General features: G+C 41.3%; 1 protein-coding gene across 1 annotated transcript in view; it reads left to right on the top strand.

Moving 5' to 3' along the window:
* Positions 1-24,062, top strand: part of LOC144506053 (cilia- and flagella-associated protein 47) — a 384,789-nt gene that overhangs the window by 120,953 nt on the left and 239,774 nt on the right. The window lies entirely within an intron of this gene.

Here is a 24,062-nt window from a genome sequence, read left to right on the forward strand (position 1 = left end):
CTGCAGATGTTAACCATGTGTGGTGCAAGTTACTTTCAGCAAACTGGCATGAATTGAAAATGTTTCCTTTGTTTCAAATAATTTATCTTGTAATTGAGAGTGCGGTTTTCTCAGTTTTCATTGGACTACGTGCAATGTTTTATTTCTTAGTTATTTGATTTGCATAAGGACATAATAAATAGAAGCAGGAGTTGGCCGTTTAACCCTTCGAGCCCACTCCACCATTCAATGAGACCATGGCTGATCATCTACACGTAAAGTTTATTCATTAGTCATAAGTAGGCTTACATTAACACTGCAATGAAGTTACTGTGAAAATCCCCTAGTCGCCACACTCCGGCGTCTGTTCGGGTACACTGAGGGAGAATTTAGCATGGTAGGATCCAGAATTGCATTATTGTAGTGGGTAGCACGAGTTGAGTTAGAGAAAATCCCGTCTGGGTAATAAGTATCACCACTTGCACTCTTTGTCATTTGTCTGCTGTGATTTCACCCTATTTCACATGGTTCATGGGGCATGTTCCCATGAGTCATTGTAGAATGAATGTAAAGGGCAGTGATGGCTCAACTGCATTTTGGATCTTTACATTGTGTGGTTGTTACAGTAGAACTGTTTCATGTGGGGGGAGGATGAAGTTCGATGAGTAATGTGGAACAGCTTGCCAAAGGTGAAAGCATTGGCAGGTTTGTGAAAGACAATAGGCACAAACCAAACTTCCATCAAAAGGCTTAGGCCAATCCTGTTAATACCTCAATCCGATCACCCCTGGATCTTATCTCAAAGGTTGCCTCATTTTCAACTCGAGGAGGATTTACTTATTTTGGAAGGACACAGGTTCCTAGATCTGTAGTTTTATTTGTAAGACTGAGAGTCTAGAGTCTGTAATGGAAGGTGATCATTAATAATACAGCATGTCCTCCCTGTGGCCAGACTTAGTGTCATCTGGAAGTATTTACAAAGCTGTGCCATAACAAACTCTTGAGTCAGAAATTTATCCTGCATGTACATCCCCTGTCTAAAATCTCTATTCCCTCAAGCACTTGGAATTTTGGCTGCCTGCACATGTTCAATCATATATTCCCTATCCCCCCATCCCACCCCTCAATCCATTCACCATCTGGCTGTCCCATTGTCCAACTTTCATTTCTGAACCTGGCAATAACTACTTCTTTCTAATTACTACAATGGTGAGTTGCAGTATATTCACCACACAACCCCTGACAGAGATACAGTTTTGGACTCAGTGTACCTACCCCACTGAGACATATTCCCGTACTCATTGGTATAGTTTCCTTATTCCTAATTCTTTTCTTCTCTCCCTTCTCCCACCTGCCTCAACCCCCTTCTTCACATCTCTTTTTACTTTCTCCCTCAATTTTACGACTACACCCTTGTCTCTCCTCCTATTATCTTCTTCTCCTCAATCCTCCAATCCACTTCTTACTCATTCACTGTGATTCAGTGGTAGCATTATCACCTCTGAGCCAGAATATCGCAGGGTCAATCCCACACTAGGGACTTGAGAACAAAATCTAGGCTGACACCTCTTCATTTCAATTCTGAGGGTGCTACACTGATGGAGGGTGCTGTCTTTTGGATGAGATGTTAACCCAAGCCTCAGCTGCCCACTTAGGTGAAGGTGAAAAGAATCTACCGCACTATTTTGAAGAAGTCATTGAAATTCTTGCTGAAGTAAGCAATTGTGTGAGGACTGCTGCAGGTAAAACTCAGTCAGATCCTTCCACTGAATGTAGATCATTCCATCTGTTGGCCTTTGCTGTTTGGTGCCAATGATTGGCGGCCACCTTTTATTTAATGTGGAGGAATCAGTAAACCTGAGGGTTCTGTGTCCTCTTGTTGCAATCTCATATATCCTTCCATTCTTTACAGTAATGCAATTTTTGACCAGTTAATGCCTGGTCAGCATTCTTCTCCTTACCCATTAGGGTGAATCTTCCAGTGTCTTTTTCAACAAAATTTCCTTCACTCAACTCTTTAAACATAATCAAATGGATTTTCAGTAATGAAGCACCCTCTGGTTAGAATTTTGCCAGAATCATTCCAGTTTTTCATTAAATGTCTTGGCGTCCCAACAATTTCTGAAAGATTCTCACATGTCCAGGTTTTCACCTTTTCTCTTTTTGTCAAATATATACTAGACCTGTGGAAGAAAAGTGCGTAGAATGTTGTCCTTTCTGTAAACACCAAGCACATCACATTGCATTGCATGCAACGGACCTGTATCTATCCACCACTGCCTCCTTGATGTCTCCAAAGGGGTTATCACTATCTTTTTAGTACCAACAGCTCTATTGTTAATGTCATCTTTCCCGGAACAGAGTTGCCAACTCTGGTTGGACATGTTCTGGGAGATATTATCACATGGCCTCTCATCTTATGTTGCCGTTCCTCCAGATTTCTGCCTTTGGTCACCCAACATGTTAATCATTATAGAGCCCCTCCTTCCCATGGATTTGCAATGGGAGCTGGTTTTGACTTTTGAAAACGGGATCACCATACCTCATTCTGTGACCATAACTCTTCACAACTCTTAATTCCTCAAAGCAGGGATCTGCCCTCAGCAGCACTTTGATGGTTAGTCCAAAATCATCCTTTTTTTCCTGTCTGACATAATAGTACCTGTTGTGGGTCTTCTCCCCGATATCTTTTGGTTTGACTGACTCTCGACAGTGAAAGTCTAGGCTGCAGCACAATGAACTGCTTCCTCCTTTGTATCAGGGTGTCACAACGCACACCTTACTTTGAAGGAATTTCATTTGAGTCTCTCACTTAATAGAAAGCAGGTTACATGGGTTTGTGTCTGGGCAGATTTAAAGTGACGTCGCATCCCGCTTTCCGAACTGCTCCATCTACCTTAAATTAAAGGAGACAGTTTAAAACATGAAAATAGTCTTCTAAAGTCCCATATTTACAATAACATTTCTGGCATGAACCCCACCATGGACGAAACATGGTTCATATAATCGGAAATGTAACTTTGTCAATTATAATTTTTCTAAAGTAGCCAGAGTATAAGCTGTTTTCAGTGAATGAAAATTAATGTTGTCAGAAGAGGATAAGAAAATCCAAAACTGATTAAACTTGATGCCCACCCACGAGAGGAAGCCTACTAACGTAGCCGAAGACAGATCAACTATGATTATGCTAAAATCAAAATTTTGGAGCTGCTGTCCACAAAATACATTGAAGTTGATTGCTGTCAAAAGGCACTTTAGTCTGCACCTACTTAGCAATGCATTGTTCATCCTAGGATCATGAATTTTAGGTTGACAGAGTCCATCAATCTGATCTGCCCTTTTTTGCTAACTGTATTTATGTAAATTGACAAATACACCGCATAGTATTTAGTGATTTAATGCAGCAAGTGCTTGGACTGCTGCAGTGAAATTTCCTAAAACTACTTCACAGCAATAAAATGGGTTGTTTTTAAATATGAATGAACATTTTCACAATTCTTGTGCATATTTCTCACTGGGTTCATTATACCTGTGCAATTCTTCCGTGAGGTTGGGAGGGATTTAAAAACTTTACATCCCTGTTCATTCCCCTCACCTTCACTTTCCCCTTTCCCCTTCCCTCTTATACTCACTCACCTCTTGCTTAAACCTTTTTCTCCTCTAGCCCACTGCCTCCTTTCCAAGTTTTTTTTTAAACCTCTTCTTTCACTTCTTCACCTCTCAGCTCCCTTTCCTTTTGCCTTTCCTTTGCACATTCTAACCATTCCCCATTCCCTTCCTTCTTTCAAACTCATCAGAATATATTGAGTCCTATAATCAATGTTTGCCTATATTCAGAGTGTCCTTTTAATTGAATACTCTATGTATTTGCACCATTGTTATCTTCTTTCCCTCCCCAACCCATCTCTCATGCTCAGTCACTAACTCTGCTTTGTCTTTTTCTACCCCAGTCTCTAACTCTCCTCTGTTTCCACTCTAGGCTGCAATCCCTTTGCCCGGAAGCACCCAACTTTAACTTCTCCCTCTGGCACCAGTCCAATTAGACTCTGTCCTTGAACTCCACTTTGTCTGAAGACCCCAATTTTACTTGACACCTCATGTGCAATGCCAAAGGAGATTGAATACTAACATGTTAAAGAAACATTATGCCTGTGCACAGTTCCTCTCAACTTTCTCTGTCATAAATTCTATGGTCCATCTTAATAATGGTAACTGCCTATATAAACTTATTGGGCACAACATTCATTCACCTTGATTTTTTGGCATGGGAGCTGAAATTCATATGCAGCCCATGTGAAACAAGATATAAGATTTATCCAAGCCCCAAGATACAAGCTTTTATCCAAGATACAAGATTTGTCTATCCACTTAATTTCCCAGATAAGTAGTGTAGATATTAGAGCCTCCGGTATAATCCTGGACTCCATTGTGATGCCGGCATCCTTCATGCATTGCAGGGGGATCAGTAACATTCAGAAGAAAAATCATGCTCCAGGCAGCCTGCTCTCTTTAAAGTTGTAGTCCCTGAAAAAAGAAGGTGGAGTCACTCACTGCAGGCTGAATAATTGCATTTTCCACAGAGGGAAAAGGAGAATGGCACACCAGGGGAAGGAGCGGATCCCTGCTTTCGTGATGCCATCCTGGAACATGATGCAGCGAGGTGAAGGCAGGAAGGAAACCATCTTTCCAAAGGTGCTCAGGAAACACTGCAGACTCAGCCTCCAAAAGGATTGGAAGTACTTAATGCGGTGATTAATGCCCAGATTGTGTCCCCAGAACATGACAGCAGTGCCTGAAAAAAATTAATCTCACTCGGGCAGTCAATGTGAGCGAATGCACATCACGTCTCAGACCCAGCATTCTATTTCTCACACTGCACAATGCACCATTTAGCATAAGGGTCTGGCACATATAAGGTTAACTTGGGACTGAGTACAGTACCACCTACACTTAAATCACATCAGCTGGTTTTAACGGAAGGTGCTTCAGCTTTTGCTGGTTTTTAGTCTCAGGAATTAAGGATGCAGCAGCACCGATATCAACCTCCAACCTAATAAGTTGTCCAGTTAACTTCGGAATCACCCAGAATCTATGTGATTCACCCTGTATGGATAAGACTTTCAGTTGGAGCTCTTTATCATATTGGGACATTCTCTTTTTCACAGTTGTAATTCTTTCCCTCCATGTTGTAAATTATTTTTGTAGAATACAACTTTTTCTTCTTCTTAAAGGAACCCAGATTCTTTTTCTGAATATTCTTCTCAGGGAAAGCTTGTCTAACCCAATAAGCTTTTGCAATATGACCCCTTTTGCTGCAATTCTTTAATTGACTATCCTTGCTTCAGCATTGACTCGCTAAATGTTGCATTCTGGCACATCTGTAACATCAAAACACGTTGCTGTTTTGACTTCTTGTGGGCAGTTCCCATCTTGTGGATTTTCATTCCTGCACCAAATTGTGAAGCCTTTTTTGCAGCCAGATGCATCAACATTGCGATCTCTACTGCTGTTCAGTGAACAATCTTCTTTGGATAGCCTCCTTTTGGAGACCACAAACTAGACAATCTCGAAGAACATCGAATGACTCACCAAACTCTCAATGCTGTGTTCGCCTTCCATTTGATTCCTTTGGTGAAACCTGAACCATTCCACAATGGTCAATGGCTTAGGAGAGTAATGCCATTCAAGGATCTTCATCAAGTCATTGTAAATTGTGGTTCCTCGCTTTTCTGGATGAGCCAAGCACTGGAGCTGATTGAAGGTTTTACTTCCTATTGTGCTGAGAAAAGCTGGTATGAGCAAAACAACTTGTTCATAATTATATTGCTTTTACAAAGTACTGAAAATGCTCGGCATAGGAACTTCATGATTCAGTTTCTTTGTTGAAAGGATCATGGGTTCTAATTGACCCATCATTTCTCTTGCAGGCACTAACAACTCAAGACTGCTCAGAATATTATTTTTTACTGACTTCCCAGTACTGCCTTTTACCCTGGAGACTATTGACTTGACATAGTCTTTTTTTTAACAACTCCAGTTGTACAGCAGAGCATTCCTTTTTTTCCAAATTTGATTCATAAATACTGGTTATTCATACCTTGTTAGTTCAAACAATGATGAGATAATCTGGTGAACTGATGCGGCAACAATAATCTCTCCCTCAATGTCAACAAAACGAAGGAGATGATACACAGAGGGCTAATTGATAAACTGGGCTCCAGGCAGTAGGCAGGAAACTTTGTGTCAACCATTTACAAATGTTGTTGCAAAGTCTACAAAAAGTCTGTTTCATCCATGTATTTAACAGGTTATTAGATTAATTTAAAATATTTTTACGGTGGATATTTGAATCCTTCATTGAATGATTCAATCTTTATTGTTTTCCAACTTTGCAAACCATTAATATACTTGCTGTTTTTATTGTACAGTACATAATTGCTATTGATTTTAACCTGAACAAAAAGAACAAATTTGACGAAGCAAAGTATTCCAGATGCTAAAAATCTGAAAAGAAAACAGAAAATTCTGGAAATACTCAACAGGTCAGGAAGTATCTGTGGAGAGGGCAATGGAGTTAATGTTCCAGGTTGTTAGACTTCATCAAAGTTTGGAATGGATATTACAACAGTAGCAAGATTCTATGGGAAACAAAGGATGTGTGAACAGAGAAAACTATACATTAACATTCACGTTAATCCTTGGGATCTTTGTCATAAAATATCATAGTAACTTGTAGTAACATAGTAACATCAATGGAGACAATTTAATCAGATTTATGGACCTTGACATTCAAGAGAAAGAACTCCTGCATAGATTTAAAGTACTTAAAGTAAATCCCTAGCTTGTAGTTATACCAGTGTTCCAGGAGATGTGAAAATGAGGTTTGTGTATTGCTTACTATTATCATGAGGTAATCATTAAATACCAAGGTGTTATTGCGGGATTAGAAAGAAACTAACGTAGTTAACCATATTTATAAATGGGGATAAATCTAATCTGGGTAAACATGGACCTATTAGCCTTGCATTAATTACTAAATCAAAAGAATCAATTATCAGCAAATACTTCAAGATTATCGGTTTGATAATGAGAATGTTTCCACGATTCTGTTCCCAGAAGGCTTAATTGTGACTGCAGGGCAGAATTGTAAGATACAGCAGGGGTCAATTTATATTGCTTGAAGTGGAGTGTTAGCTTTGAATGATTGCCATCTTTGAAGTTATGATAAGGAAGGTTTCTTTGTGGTTTTTCAATGTCTGCATGTTGTTTGGGTGAGATTAGGGGAAGTGGTAATCCAGAGACCCAGGGTAAGATTCTGGGGACCAAGGTTTGAATTCCATCATGATAGGTGGTAGAATTTGAAATTGATGAAAAGATCTCAATTACAGGGTGACCATGAAACCATTGTCAATTGTTGTAAAAATCTATCTGGTTGACTAATATCCTTTAGGGAAGGAAATCTGTCCTCCTTACTTGATCTGGTCCACATGTGACTCCAGACCCACAGCAATGTGGTTGACTTTTAAATGACCTCTGAAATGATGTAGCAAGCCACTCGATCTAAAGCTAGGGAGTCAAAAGGAATAAAACCACATGGATCACCTGGCATTGACCTAGGCACCAAAACAACAACAACAAGCTCAGTCCTGTTGACTCTATAAAGACCTCCTTATTAACATCTGGGACTTGTACCAAAATGGGGAGAGCTGGCTCAGACGAGTCAAGCAACAGTCTGACACAGTCATACTCATGGAATTTTACCTTACAGACAGTGTCCCAGGCATCGCCATCACCATTCCTGGATATGTCCTATCCCACTGGTAGGACAGACCCAGCAGAGGTGGCAGCAACACAATGGTATATAGTTAGGAGGGAATTGCCCTGGGAGTTCTCAATATCGACTCCAGGTAACATGAAGTCTCATAGCATCAGGTCAAACATGGGCAAGGAAACCTCCTGCTGAATACTACCTACCAGTACCCTCTCTGCGAATGAATCAGTACTCCTTCATACTGAACATCACTTGGAGGCAACACTGAAGGTGGCAAAGGTGCAGAATACTCCATGGCCATCACCAGGGGTACCACTACTGACTGAGCTGGCCAAGTCCTAAAGGGACTGCTGCTCAGGGACAGTGACAAGTGGTGAGGAAACCAACAAGAGGTAAAAATGTTCGACCTCACCTTCACCAACCTGCCTGCAACAGATGCATCTGTTCATAGCAGCATCTGTAAGAGTGACCACTGTACGTTTCTTGTGGTGAGGAAGTCCTGTCTTGAAGATACCCTCCATCATGTGTGTGGCACTACCACTGTGCTAAATGGATAGGTTTGAACAGATCTAGCAAATCAAGACTGGGCATCCATGAGGCGCGCTGTGGGATATCAGCAGCAGCAGAATTATACTCGACTACAATCCATAACCTCATGACCCAACATATCCCCCATTCTACCATTATCACCAAGAAAGAGAATCAATCCAGGTTCAATGAAGACTGCAGACGTGTGTGCCAGGAGCAGCACCAGACATTTGCAAGTGACAAATAACATTCATGCCACGCAAGTGCTAGGCAATGACTATCTCCAACAAGAGAGGATTGAACCACCACTCCTTGGCATTCTTTGGCATTACCATTGCTGAATCACCCCACAGTCCACATCCTAGAGGTTGCCATTGATCAGAAACTGAACTGGACTAGCCATATAAAGGCTGTGGCTACAGGTGCAGGTTAGAGGCTAGAAATCCTGCACTGAATAACTCGCCTCCTGACTCCCCAGATCCTAACCACAGTCTACAAGTTAGGAATGTAATGGAATGCTCTCCCTTTGCCCGGATAGGTGCAGCTCCAACAACACTCAAGAAGTTTGACACCATCCAGGATGAAGCAGCCCGCTTGATTGGCACCCCTTCCACAAATATTCACTCCCTCCACCATTGATGCACAGCAGCAGCAGTGTGTACACTCTACAAGATGCACTGCAGGAACTCACCAAAGCTCCTTAATTGGTACCTTCCAAACCCACGACCATTACCATCTAGAATGACAAGGGCAGCAGGTACATGGGAACATCACCATCCTGAATTTCCCTTCCATGCCACTTGCCATCCTGCCTTCAAAATCTATCGCCGTTCTTTCACTGTCACTAGGTCAAAATCCTGGAAGACTCATTCTAAGAGCACAATGGCTGTACCTACACCACATGGACTGCAGTGGTTCAAGAAGGCAACTCACCAGCACCTTCTAAAGGGCAATTAGGAATACGCAATAAATACTGGCCGAGCCAGAGAAGCCCATAGATCATGAATAAATTTTAAAAAAGGAATGATGTAGCATAAAGCTTCTGTTGGTGATGCTACCAATGACGGTGTCTGACTGACAGTTTTATAAGGTGGTAAGAGTATCATTTTTTTAAAGGAGCTGTATGAATGTGTGTTTGTTTCATGGGCATTTCAAAGAATCACCAGTTAAATGGCTCATTGGTTGCGCACATTATGGCTAAGTGGTCATATGGGGCTTGAAGGGGGCATGTGAGATGTGGGAGATAAGGGTGCGTGGAGGATGTGCGAAGGTAATGGGGTGTAAAGGGGTGAGGGCTGGAGAGCATAATGGCCTTTAAAGCAACTGGACCAACATCCCAGAGTTCTAAGCTGGGCCCTCCATCTAATCGGCCTCGACACTGGCATGTCTCAGTGGCTGCTTCCAGAGCTGGCAGGTCTAACTCCATCTCATCCCTGCCTCTCCAACATGAAAATATGGCAAGAGATGGCCTTTGCAAAGGAGACCGGACTCATGCCGGGTCAGCAAGTTTCCTGATTCAATCCTTGAACCCCTTCAACAAAAATCTCCCTTGTGTTTAAAATGTTCTTCCTTAGTTCAGTCGAAATGATTTGGATCCAATTTTAATATTATGCTCCTTGTTCTGGATTCTCCCACCAGAAAAAATCATTTATCTCAATTTACATTATTAAATCACTTAATCGTTTTAAAGACCTTGTTTAGATCACGCCTCAACTTTAGTAAACTAATGAGAATACAAACTGAGTTCATGCAATTAATAGAATCTAGTATTGCATTGAAAGAAATTGTGCTCTTCAGAAACAGAAATACATTTGCAGTATCTCACTTAACCTTTCATCATAAAATATATTTACTACTCCAAGCTCAATAGCTGACTGAAGATTGTTTCCACAGTTCAGTAGATTTAAAAACGCACATGTATCAGCAAGGTCACGTACTTTGTACATTTTGAAAGAACTGTGGTTTGAATGCTAAGTGTCCTTGGTGGAGGGAAACCTTTATGAAAGTGTATCCTTGATCACCTTTGATTGAAGTACCGGTTTGATACATATTTAGGTCAGCAGAATTAAATAATTTCTATGGTAAATAGAAGAGCTAACCAAAGAACAAATGTTGACTATAGAAGATATAAAGCAAAAAATCATGACCTTGTCTTTTTCAGTTTTAGCTTTCAAGCACAACTGATGAGTTACATTATTGAATCTACATTCAGAAGCAATCCTCTGCAACAGAGCATATGTGCTCTGATGATTTTTATTCCACAGGCAGTCGCTAATCATTCGGGTCCACATCTAAACTATAGTGACTTTAAAAGTTGAGGATAGAAATTAGGATTCTCGTCACCAACTTTATATCGAGCCCAATTTTTAACAAAATACAGCCAAGCTGTGTTACATAGCACGGTGACTGTTAAAGCAATAGACTTGAGGATCGGGAACAGTTTAAAATTCAGCATAGACAGACCAAAGAATTGATTAAGAAGAGGAAAATAGAGTATGAAAGTAAGCTTGCAGGAAATATAAAAAAAGATTGTGAGAGTTTCTATAGGTATGTAAAGAGACAAAGATTGACAAAAACTAATGTAGGCCTCTTACATTCAGAAATGGAGGAATTCATAACAGGGAACAAAGTGATGTTTGTGGCATTTAATTAGTATTTTGCTTCTGTCTTCACAAAGAAAGAGATGAATAATGTACCGGAAATTTTGAAAAACACAAGTTTTAGTGAGGAGCTGAAGGAAATCAGTATTAGTAGAGAAATGGTTTTGGGGGAATTAATGGGATTGAAGGTGGATAAATCTTCAGGGCTTGATTATCTTCATCTCAGAGTATTTAAAGATGTGCTGGTTAGGTGCATCGGCCATGTTAAATTTTCCCTCAGTCTACCCGAACAGGCACTGGAGTGTGGCGACTAAGGGATTTTCATAGTAACTTTATTGAAGTGTTAATGTAACCTTACTGGTGACTAATAAATAACCTTTAACTTTAAGGAAGTGGGTGTGGAAATAGTAGATCCATTGGTGGTCATTTTCCAAAATTATTTGAACTTTGGGATGGTTCACACAGATTGGAGAGTAGCTAATATAAACCCGTTATTCAAAAAGGGAGGTAAAGAGAAAAAATAGGGACCAGTGAGTCCATTGTCAAGGATTTAATAACTCAGCATTAGGAAAGCAGTGGTATAATCAGACAAAGTCACCATGGATTTACGAAAGGGAAATCAGGCTTGACAAATCTACTGGCATTCTTTGAGGATGTGACTAGTAGAATTGACTAGGGAGAACCGGTGAGTGTGGTATATTTAGACTTTCAGAAGGCTTTTGGCAAGGTCTCACGTAGCAGATTATTATGTAAAGATAAAGCTGGCTTACAGACTTTCTGAGTGATACATGACACGCACAATTATGTCTTTGCTTATCTTATAAGTAATTCACATACACCAATCACAGGAGTACATTTGTTCTGAATTTATCTCCAATTACAATAGTTCTGATTACTTCATTTATGTTAGATGCACATAGTTAACCTCGACATGCTTGTCTAATTATAATTAATTACTTACATGGTTAACCCATCCAAACATCCACACCTGCTGTTATGGCTTGATTTGATTTGATTTATTATTGTCACATGTATTAGTGTACAGTGAAAAGTATTGTTTCTTGCATGCTATACAGAAACAGCCTACTGTTCACAGAGAAGGAAAGGAGAGAGTACAGAATGTAGTGTTATAGTCATAGCTAGGGTGCAGAGAAAGATCAATTTAGTCCGAGGTAGGTCCATTCAAAGGTCTGATGGCAGCAGGGAAGAAGCTGTTCTTGAGTCGGTTGGTACGTGACCTCAGACTTTTGTATCTTTTTCCCGATGGAAGAAGGTGGAAGAGAGTATTTTCAGGGTGCGTGAGGTCCTTAATTATGCTGGCTGCTTTTCTGAGGCAGCAGGAAGTGTAGACAGAGTCAATGGATGGGAGGCTGGTTTGCATAATCGACTGGGCTTAATTCTCACGACCCTTTTGTAGTTTCTTGCGGTCTTGGACAGAGCAGGAGCCATACCAAGCTGTGATACAACCAGAAAGAATGCTTTCTATGGTGCATCTGTGAAAGTTGATGAAAGTCATATCGGACATGCCAAATTTCCTTCGTCTTCTGAGAAAGTAGAGGCATTGGTATGCTTTCTTAACTACAGTATCAGTATGGGGGGACCAGGACAGATTGTTGGTGATCTGGACACCTAAAAACTTGAAGCGGGTGACCGTTTCTACTTCGTCCGCATTGATGTAGACGGGGCATGTTCTCCAATACACTTTCCGAAGTCGATGACTATATCCTTCGTTTTGTTGACATTGAGGGAGAGATTATTGTTGTCGCACCAGATTCTCTCTCTCATTCCTGTACTCTCTCTCATCATTGTTTGAGATCCGACCCACTACAGTGGTGTCATCAGCAAACTTGAAAATCGAGTTGGAGGGGAATTTGGCCGCACAGTCAAAGGTGTATCGGGAGTATAGTAGGGGCCTGAGAACACAGCCCTGTGGGGCACCGGTGTTGAGAATGATCATCAAAAAGGTGTTGTTGCCCACTCCTACTGATTGCAGTCTGTGGGTTAGGAAGCTCAGAATCCAATTGCAGAGGGAGGAGCAGAGTCCCAGGCCACGGAGTTTGGAGATGAGTTTCGTGGGAATAATGGTGTTGAAGGCTGACCTGCAGTCAATAAATAGGTGTCTGACACCGGTGTCTTTGTTATCTATGTGTTCCAGGGTTGAGTGCAGGGCCAGGGAGATGGTATCTGCTGTGGACCTGTTGCGGTGGTAGGTGAACTATAGTAGATCCAGGCTTGTGGTCATCAGGGTTCTCAGCCTTTGTCCCTTGGTCAGCTTGTTTGTGCAGTCCATCTGTAGGTGTGAGAATATATTCATAGCAGCTTTCCATGGAACTTTGTGCTGTATTCAATTCACAGGGGTACTCTGCTGCTATCAATGACTTTAGTGCTTTTAACCCTTTCACCCAGGTCATAGAGTCATAGAGGTTTACAGCATGGAAACAGGCCCTTCGGCCCAACTTATCCATGCTGCCCTTTTTTTTAAACCCCTAAACTAATCCCAATTGCCCACATTTGGCCCATATCCCTCTGTACCCATCTTATCCATGGAACTATCTAAATGCTTTTTTAAAAGACAAAATTGTACCCGCCACTACTACTATCTCTGGCAGCTTGCTCCAGACACTCACCACCCTCTGTGTGAAAAAATTGCCCCTCTGGACACTTTTGTATCTCTCCCCTCTCACCTTAAACCTATGCCCTCTAGTTTTAGACTCCCCTACCTTTGGGAAAAGGTAATGCTAGACAGATTAAAACCTTGAGTAAACACCTGGATAACTATGCAACTGACCCCAAAGTGACTCCCTTGACTGCACACCAAACCCCGCTGACCAGACCCAACTTCCCCCTCATAACTCGACCTACCTACCTCACCACAACAACTTGTATACCTCCTGACCACGCATCTATCTGCTGATCAACCAAATCACAGCCCTGACTACCTGGCTAATTACCCCCCTCCCCCAACCACCCAATAACCTCCATGACCTGACTTCCTGCTGAACCCAACAACCTACCTAACCCAACAATCTCCCTGACCTGACTATTTACCCCCCTTACACAAACACGCACACACACACACACATCCCAACCATGCTCCTGACCCACCCTAAATACGTGGCAACCACCTGATGATCCCTCTACCTTGAACTGACTCCTCATTCACAGGCTTCACTCATGTATCATGCTACCCATCCATCCCACCTACTTACTCACCCATCCTACCCATTTACTTATTCTTCCATTGATGAACATTCAAACTGGACTTTTAAACTTACCATATGGCAGCTTATGCCATAACAAAAAGCCTGTCTTTTCCCGATTCTGCGGCAAGAGAGTTCCCTGAAGCACGCAGCGCTGCACATTTCTGTGAAAGCCAGGAAGAAATATGCATCAGCATCAAAATGGGTGGTACTTTTAATTGCAGTGACAATCCAATCACCATTGCCACTGCTGAGAAGATCTGGGTCAGTAAGATCACCTCACTTTCTTCCGAACTCCAATAGATATCGGCCCAACATGGTCAACCTTTCCTCATTAAATAAACCATTTCTCCCAGTAATCAGTTGTGTGAATTTTCTCTGAATTGCTTCTAATGCAATTATATTCTTTAAGTATAAAGAGACCAAAACTGCACACAGTACTACAGATGCAATCTCATTAAGGCTCTGTACAGTTGTACACCAGTTTTGTACTTTTATTTTTCATTCTCCTTGCAATAAATGCCAACATTCTATTTACCTTCCTAATCACCTGCTGTACCGGCACACTAATCTGGTCAGCGGGGTTTGGTGTGCGGTCAAGGGAGTCACTTTGGGGTCAGTTGCATAGTTACCCAGGTGTTACTCAAGGTTTTAATCTGTCTAGCATTACCTGGGTGAAAGGGTTAAAAGCACTAAAGTCATTGATTGCAGCAGAGTACCCCTGTGATTCATATTCTGTGATTCATGTGTCAGGCCTCCCAGATCCCGCTGTACCGTAGAGTTCTGCAGTCTTTCTCCATTAAAATAATACGCTGCTTTTCTATTCTTCCTGCCAATATGGTAGATAATGGCAATGTAGTAGCTTTGGTATTTTGGATTTTCGAAAGGCTTTCAATATGGTACTGCATAGTAGGCTTGTGAGTAAGATCGTAATGTCTGCAGTCAGGAGACAAGTAGCAAAATGGATAGCAAACTGGCTATAAAGGAGGAAACAGAGAATAATAGCTAAAGGTATTAATCAAGCTGGCAGAAGTTTGAAAAATTTTTTAAACATAGAAGCATGCAAAATAGGAGCAGGAGGAGGCCATTTAGCCCTTCGAGCTTCCCTCCATCATTCATTCCGGTCATGGCTGATCGTCCAACTCGATAGCCGAATCCTGCTTTATCCCCATAACTTTTGATCCCATTCGCCCCAAGTGCTATATCTAGTTGCCCCTTAAATACGTTCAATGTTTTGACATCAACTACTTCCTGTGGCAATGAATTCCACAGGCTCACTACTCTTTGGGTGAAGAAATGTCTCCTCACCTCCGTCCTAAATGATCTACACTGAATCCTCTGACTGTGACCCCTGGTTCTGGACTCCCCCACCATCGAGAACATAGTCCTGTTAGAATTTTATTAGTCTCTATGAGATCCCCCTTCATTGTCTGAACTCCAGCGGAAACAATCCTAACCTAGTCAATCTCTCCTCATACTCAGTCCCGCCAACCGCGGAATCAGCCTGGTAAACCTTCGCTGCACTCCCTCGAGAGCAAGAATATTCTTCCCCAGAAAAGGAGACCAAAACTGCACACAATACTCAAGGTGTGGTATCACCAAGGCCCTGTATAATTGCATAAGGATCAGTGCTAGAGCAACTATGCTTCACTATTTCCATAAATGATTTGGACTCCAGAATCAGAAGTACAATTTCAAAATTTGCTGATGGCACCTAATTGAGGTATAGTTAATAGACTGGAGGGCTTCAACTAAATGCAGGAAGTCATTAAACTTGCAGAATGGATGTGCAATTGTCAAATTAACTTCATTATAGTGAGAGGTGATATTATTTGGTAGGAAAGATCAGGTAACCACATGATCCTTGGAAAATAAGTAGGTTAAAGGGGCAGAGGAATTTGGGGAACACACCAACCAGTGAAATAATAAAGTCATTAAAAAAAATCAAAGAACTGGAATACATTTCTGGAGGGATAGAATTGAAAAGCAGAAAAAAGTTAAAGTTTATTTATAAGTTATAAGTAGGCTTACATTAACACTGCAATGAAGTTACTGTGAAAATCCCCTCGTCGCCACACTCTGGTGCCTGTTCGGGTACACTGAGGGAGAATTTAGCATGGCCAATGCACCTAACCAGCACCTCTTTCAGACTGAAAGAGGAAACCAGAGCACCTGGAGGAAACCCACACAGACACGGGGAGAACATGCAGACTTCACACAGACAGTGAATAAGCTGGGAATCGAACCCAGGGTCCTGGCACTGTGAGGCAGCAGTGCTAACCACTGTGTCACCATGCTACCCTAAGTTGTATCGGACCTTGGTTAGATAACGCTTAGAGTACTATAAATATTTCCGGTGCAAAAATGATTTGCTGGAATGATACCAGAACTGAGAGGTGATACCTAACAAGGAAGATTGAACAAGCTGAGGCCCATTTCTCTCTCAAAAAAGATAAGCCTTTAAAATTATGAAGAAATTTGATTAGGTTGATGCAGACAAGATGTTTCCCACTTACAGCGGGGCGGGGCGGGGACATAAATATAAGATGGTCACTATTAAATACAATGGGGGTCAGATTCAGAGGGTGGCAAATACTGACTGTTCACCATTAAAAGCCTTGCACAGTCTGGAGCAATATGAATGTCCCAATCATTTATGTTGCTCTCTGTAAAATTTATTAAATTGTGAATAAATAATTGTGCATTTTACTTTCTGGTTGGCTATCTGAGAAATTTTCAGTGTGATTGGCTGCAACACTGTTGGCTCCCTGTCAGGCAAAGCCTACCAGGAGCTGGCTGATCCTCAACCAGAAGAGACCCAGCAGGTAAATGTAAAAGTTACCTTTCATGGACCAAGAAGGGCAAAGAGTCTATCTCACCGGCTCTCAATCTTGGCTCCATTCACAGCTCTTTCTGCAATCGCCTCCCAATTGTGGCCCTGAACTCAAAGCCCATGAACTGGTCCCCATGGTCCCTAGTTTCCACCTTCTCCTGTTGCTTATGCACTTCAGCCAGGCTATCAAGCCTGTTGGCTGTTGGACAGGAGTTTGCATCAATGGCATGGCCTTCACATTTCCAGTCTTGCCAAGTTCTTCAGCCAATTACGGCCTTTCCCACAGTCTCCCTGCCTTCCCAATAATCTAGGGCCATAGACTCTGGGAGAACCATAGGACACCAGTACAAAATACAAGAATCCTGTTTTCAAAATGGTTCATTTTACTCTTAGCTCATTCTTTAGGTCTGATAAAATATTCAATTCTTCACAATGACAATCTATTGTTTATGTAAAGAGAAGGAAAAAGCTACCGTAACTATCAAATTTTAGCACACCATATGAATATCAACAAACGCTGCATTTTAAAAATTACTTGTATGACATTTAAATAGTAATTTGTTGCTGGAGTCTGGATTCAACATACTCATGACCTTTAAACTGCATTTAAAGTACGTGCCTTATTTCCAATTAAATCTGTTTTGAAGTAGAGTTTTGCAAATTGTATGTGACGGTTGAGATGAGAGCCTGCATGTGATGTGCATTTCACCACTCAATTCATGTTTTAGTGGCAAGTTCCCACCATATAAACTACTGCATATTTTAACTTTGATTTATTATTCCCTGTAAACTAATAATATAAATTGACAACGGAACAAAGTTACACATTATTTCTTCATGATGTTTTGTGGAAATATTAATTATATAATTCCCCTCTAGAGCTACTTCTTTAATTTATTTTCATTTCCCTTTACTACAAGTTTCAGGTTGAGTCATTTTAGGGCCAAATTTTCCTGAAGCAGGCTATCTTGTGGCCTGTCTTGTTAAACTTAGACTTAGTAAAATAGAAAACTTCACGGGTCCAGAGACACACAAGGCAAACAATGCACAGTATGTTTTCCAAACCTTGTTTTTCCTGGAATCGGTTGCCAGCCTGAATAAAAAATCTAACAAAGAGGTAGCAGAGTGGTTAGCATTGCTGCCTCACAGCGCCAGGGACCCTGGTTCAATTCTGACCTTGGGTGACTGTGTGGAGTTTCCACGTTCTCCCCGTGTCTGCATGGGTTTCCTCTGGATGCACCGGTTTCCTCCCACAGTCCAAAGATGTGCAGGTTAGGTGAATTGGCCATGATAAAATTGTCCCTTTGTGTCGCAAGATGTATAGGTTAGATAGATTAGCCGTGGTAAATGTGTGGGGTTACATGGATAGGGAAGAGTGCCTGGGTAAGATGCTGTTTCGGAGTGTCGGTGCAGACTCGATGGGCTATATGACCATTCTCTATATCGCTCAAGGAGGCATTTGCATGTTGGAAGGTCTTGTCAGTCAATAATCAATCTGTCTGACCATGTTATGAACACAACTACCCATGGCCATTACGTCTTGGGCTGGGACTCAAACTCAGAGCTTCTGTTTCAGAGGCAGAGATGCTACCTATAGCTTCATGGGATCTCCATGTCCTGTTAGTTAGAATAATAATTGCCTGTTTGAGTTTTAGAAATCTTGTTTCCACAAAGTTTCTTAAAGTATGAGCTGATAATGGCACCGCAGGGCTAACAGGGCACCCAGGACCTCTGTGCACAAGAGGACAAAACCGTGCATCTCCGTTACCAATGGAGTTAAAGAATTGTGAAATAAGGAAAGATGCAAGGGAGAGTAAATTAAAGTGTGATATTTCAATGTCAAATCAGGTCCAGAAAGAGAAATAGCGAAAGAAAGATTGGATTAAAGGAGAGAGGAAAAATTAGGCAAACGAAAATTTAAGAAAAACTTTTTAAAATCTGAACTTTGAAAAAGTTTAAAATCTCCTTAAAATGTTCAAAATGTCGAGAAATGAGACTCCACATTTTATTGGTAATTTATTTTATTAACAATTATCATGCTGAATGAACTATTAATGTAACTAACTTCATGTGTTGAGTTTATAACAGTAATTAAGGTGCAAATAGAGCAACTTCATGAAAATCAGGGGCAAGATGCTGTTTTCATGAAGTCACTGGCAGAGCAGCATAAATTTCCCAGCTACCCATGGCAAATTGCAGTTCATGTGATATTTCTTCCTTGTTGCAAGCCAGTATTTTATGTACAAGCTGGCCAATGTGTGCATTAGTAATGGCATGTGTTATTCACATTGTTATTTTCCTTTCAGCGTATTTTGGCTTTTTTTCTATATTATTTAATTGATTTACCTTTTTCAATAGAATAGCAACTTAATAGAAGCTTCTTTTTTTAAAAAAACAACAAAACGTTTCAGCGATTCTTCATTTAAAATCTTTGCAAATGTACCTTTATGTCCTCAATGGCTTGAAGTCCTGCACAGTCTACACTAGTTCCTGGCATTAGAAGTTACACAATCTGTTTTCAACAACATCATGACCTTAACCTGAGTTTGCTCCAAATATTTCTTGAGTTGTGCCAGAAATTGGCGAGTAACAAGAATAAAATAACCAAACGAGTCATTTATAAAGGAGAAAAGCACAGAAACTTAATGGGAAAACGAACAGGCTGAAGAAATGTTATTATGAAGATGTATGGATATTTGCCACCTAAGGAGCTCAATGAATAACCTAAATGAAACAACACACCTAACTCATTTCCAAAAATAAAATATTCATTAACAGCTTTTGGAGCTCTTATAATAGTAGGTATTTTGTTGCTTGGGGCAGATATGAAGATGTTGCTAGTGGACTGATTGCATGACATGCAGGACAATTGAACTAATCTCTTCCCTGCTTCTCAAAGAGGATAATTATTACTTGTGGCTGGTGAAGTTTGCTTCTCACATTGCATTGAACACATTGACAGCAAGTTGGGTGAGGGAGATTGCAGCATTCTGTCGCTATTTCATCCTATTTCAGCCATGATCATAGCAGACAATCCAGGAATTAGATTTTCATAGCAGAAAAGTAACAAAAATTATGTGCATAATTTCAATATTGCTCTGATCCATGTTGTTACTTTTAAAAGCCTTTTACAGTTCATTAAAATTTAATTCTTTTTCCTCATTACTAAAATAGTATGCTCAACAATCCAGAATGCATACTCCAATCAGAACACTTGCAGTTTTTCATATCACTGCACATTCACTTATCCAATGTCATTGTATTTCCATATTTGTGCTATCAGCCCCTTAATCATTTTGAACATTGAACATATATTTTCCTATTTAGAAGAACATAGGTCTGCCTCACAGCAAGTTTCTGCATTTCTATTAAAATTTTTGATTTGATTTACTATTGTCACATATGTTAATGAAAAGTATTGTTTCTTGCGCACTATACAGACAAAGCATACCATACATAGAGAAGCAAAGGAGAGAGTGCATAAAGTAGTGTTACAGTTATGGCTAGGGTACAGAGAAAGATCAACTTAATGCGAGGTCGGTCCATTCAAAAGTCTGATGGCAGCAGGGAAGAAGCTATTCTTGAGTCGGTTGGTATGTGATTTCAGACTTTTGTACCTTTTTTCCGACAGAAGAAGGTGGAAGAGAGTATGTCCGGGGTGCGTGGGGTCCTTAATTATGCTGGCTGCTTTTCCGAGGCAGTGGAAAGTATAGACCGTGTCAGTGGATGTGAGGCTGGTTTGAGTCATGGACTGGGCTTCATTCACAACCCTTTATAGTTTCTTGTGGTCTTGGACAGAGAAGGAGCCATACTAAGCTGTGATACAACCAGAGAGAGTACTTTCTATGGTGCATCCGTAGAAGTTGGTGAGAGTTGTAGTGGACATGCCAAATTTCCTTAGTCTTTTGAGAAAGTAGAGGCGTTGGTGGGCTTTCTTAACTAATGCGTCCGCGTGGAGGGACCAGGACAGGTTGTTGATGATCTGGACACCTAAAAACTTGAAGCTCCCGACAATTTCCACTTCGTCCCCATTAATGTACACAGAGGCATGCCCTCCACTACGCATCCTGAAGTCACTGACTATCTCCTTTGTTTTGCTGACTTTGAGGGAAAGATTATTGTCATCGCACTAGTTCACCAGATTCTCTCTCTCTTTCCTGTACTCTGTCTCGCCATTGTTTGAGATCTGACCCAAACGGTGGTGTCATCAGCAACTTGAAAATCGAGTTGGAAGGGAATTTGGCCACACGGTCATAGGTGTATAAGGAGTATAGTAGGGAGCTGAGGACACAGCCTTGTGGAGCACCGGTGTTGAGGATGATCGTGGAGGAGGCGTTGTTGTCTATCCTTACTGAAAAGCACAGTAATAGGCCATAACTAGAGTATTGTGTCCAGTCCTGGCCAGCACACTTTGGGAAGGCCATGAAGATCCTTGAATTGGTGCAGGAGATTTATGGAATGGCTCCAGGGATGAGGGATTTTAACTACAAGGTTTGATTAGAGAAGCTGGGATTGTTCTCCTTTGTTGAGGGAATGCCTGATGACTCCATAATGGATGTACATGAAAATTACTTCATGAAAATGTCTTAATATACTCTGTCTTAAATATACTCAATGACTTGGCCTCCACGGCCTTCTGTGGCAATGAATTCCACAGATGCACCACCTTCTGGCTGAAGATATTCCTCCTCATCTTGGCTCTAAAGGGTCATCCTTTTACCCTGAGGCTGTGCCCTCGGATCCGAGTCTCTCCTACTTATTGAAACAACTTCTCCACTTCCACTCTATTCAGCCTTTCAGTATTTTGTAAGTTTCAATGAGATCCCCCCTCACCCTTCTTAACTCCACTGAATACTGGCCAAGAGTCCTCAAACGCATCTTGGAAAGGAATGTTCCAGACCCTATGCAGCAGTTTAATTGCAGTTGGGAGGGCAGGGAACACACTATGCATGGGAGCCAGAAAGTCAGTTTCTGGTTGCTGTAAAATTTTGGTGGAATTGTGCGCTGCAATTGTCATGGCAGGTTGCCAATCCTGACAGTGACCAGTGTGAATCCATTTTGCATCCCCAGATGAAGGCCCAATCGCACAGGATGAAGCTATTGAGGAGCAGTTGTCAGTTGAAGTGGCTGCCTGCTCAGTGCAGCTAGGGAGCTGTGATTGTGCCAATGATAAGAATCTGGGCTATTACCCTGGCCAATCCAATGAAACACGGTCCCGGGAAAAGAGATTGAACATTTGGGAGCTGGGGGCATTCTGAGTTTGAGTCTTGTTGCTTGACCATTACCAGAGGGCCACCAAGCTCAACTGGAACTGCTGTCAAAGAGAAATCAGTGACCAATGGCAGAATCTTCAGGCCGTTCATGCTGGCGGGATTTTCTGGTCCCGCTACAGTGAACGGAGATTTGGTTCAGCACCAAGTTCTCTGTCCTTGCTTACAGTGGGGTGTGAACAGCCAGTAAGATTGCACCCAAATCTTTAAAGGAGAGAGGCTTGTTTCTTGTGGGGAAGACAAAGACTGAAGGACTTTGCATCTTTTGGTGATCAGTAATATCAAAGTGGACTGCTCAATAAATTAGTAAAATTGGTCTTAGTTGTGTCTGCCATTTAATGTGCAATTTATGATTTATATTAATCCATATTCATATTTAAGTAATTAATTTTGGATGTTTGAGTATAGGATAGAAAGAATTGACTGCTATGTTAACTCTTGTGTAAAATTATTCTGTTTGTCTAAAACCGTAGAATCTTCTTCTCTTGGTAAAGAACAATGATTTCAAATTTTGTCTACTTTAAACAAAAATGTACTGGTCCCCTATGGATCATAACAAAACTGGCTCCTCCAAGTTTTTGGATCCACAGCCAGATAAGGGTCAGCATTAGCTCATTTGATTTAATTTGATTTGATTTATTATTGTCACATGTATTAGTATACAGTGAAAATCATTGTTTCATGTACACTATACAGACAAGGCATACCGTTCATAGCGATGGAAACGAGAGGGTGCAGAATGTACTGTTACAGTCATAGCTAGGGTGTAGAGAAAGATCAACCTAACGCGAGGTCGGTCCATTCAAAAGTCTGATGGCAGCAGGGAAGAAGCTGTTCTTGAGTTGGTTGTTATGTGGCCTCAGACTTTTGTATCTTTTTCCCGACGGAAGGAGGTGGGAGAGAGTACGTCCAGGGTGCATGGGGTCCTTAATCATGCTGGCTGCTTTGCCGAGGCAGCAGGAAGTGTAGACAGAATCAGTGAATGGGAGGCTGGTTTGCGTAATGGATTTGGCTACATTCACGACCTTTTGAAGTTTCTTGTTGTCTTGGGCAGAGCAGGATCCATACCAAGCTGCGATGCAACCAGAAAGAATGCTTTCTATGGTGCATCTGTAAAAGTTGGAGAGAATTGTAGCGGACATGCCAAATTTCCTTAGTCCCCTGAGAAAGTAGAGGCGTTGGTGGGCTTTCTTAACAATAGTGTCAGCATGGGGGAACCAGGACAGGTTGTTGGTGATCTGGACACCTTAAATCTTGAAGCTTTTGACCATTTCTACTTCGTTCCCATTGATGTAGCTGAGCCAATAATCTATTGATAGTCTCACTTATGTTGATTTAAAGCAGCCTCCCTCTGCTTGTTTATGCTTTAAAAGAACGCTGCTAACTCTTGCTGGATGTCAATGTTTGAGAGGTGTCATACTGTGGCCCATTTACAAGGAGGATATTCTCGGAGGTTTCTACAGTCAGTTCCAGTTCCTGTTGTGCTGGAAGAGAGTTAACTGCAGTCTTGCACAGGGTTCCCATTGTTCTGTTTGAATTTTCTGGCTGTATAGACATTTAGCTTGGAAATATTCCATGTGGTGGTAAATGCTTAAATTCCAATCCAGCATCCAGGAACAATGATTTATTTTGGTTCTAAAAATGCAGCTAACATTTCCGGGTATTTGTCTTATAATAGAAATGTATCAGGATGGTCCCCCTGCTCCTTAACATCAAAGGCCAGGGCAGGAATTTTTACTTGGTGATTGGGCCCTGGTTTATGCTTCCATTGTGCTGGGCAGCCAGTGAACCAGCGAGGCAACACAATGAAGCTCTTCTACTCCTGCCTTAGTTATGTTGGCATCACAGGCTCATATCTGTATTCTGCCAACATATAGCTCT

The sequence above is a fragment of the Mustelus asterias genome, chromosome 17 (assembly GCF_964213995.1).
Source record: "Mustelus asterias chromosome 17, sMusAst1.hap1.1, whole genome shotgun sequence".
Lineage (NCBI taxonomy): Eukaryota > Metazoa > Chordata > Chondrichthyes > Carcharhiniformes > Triakidae > Mustelus > Mustelus asterias.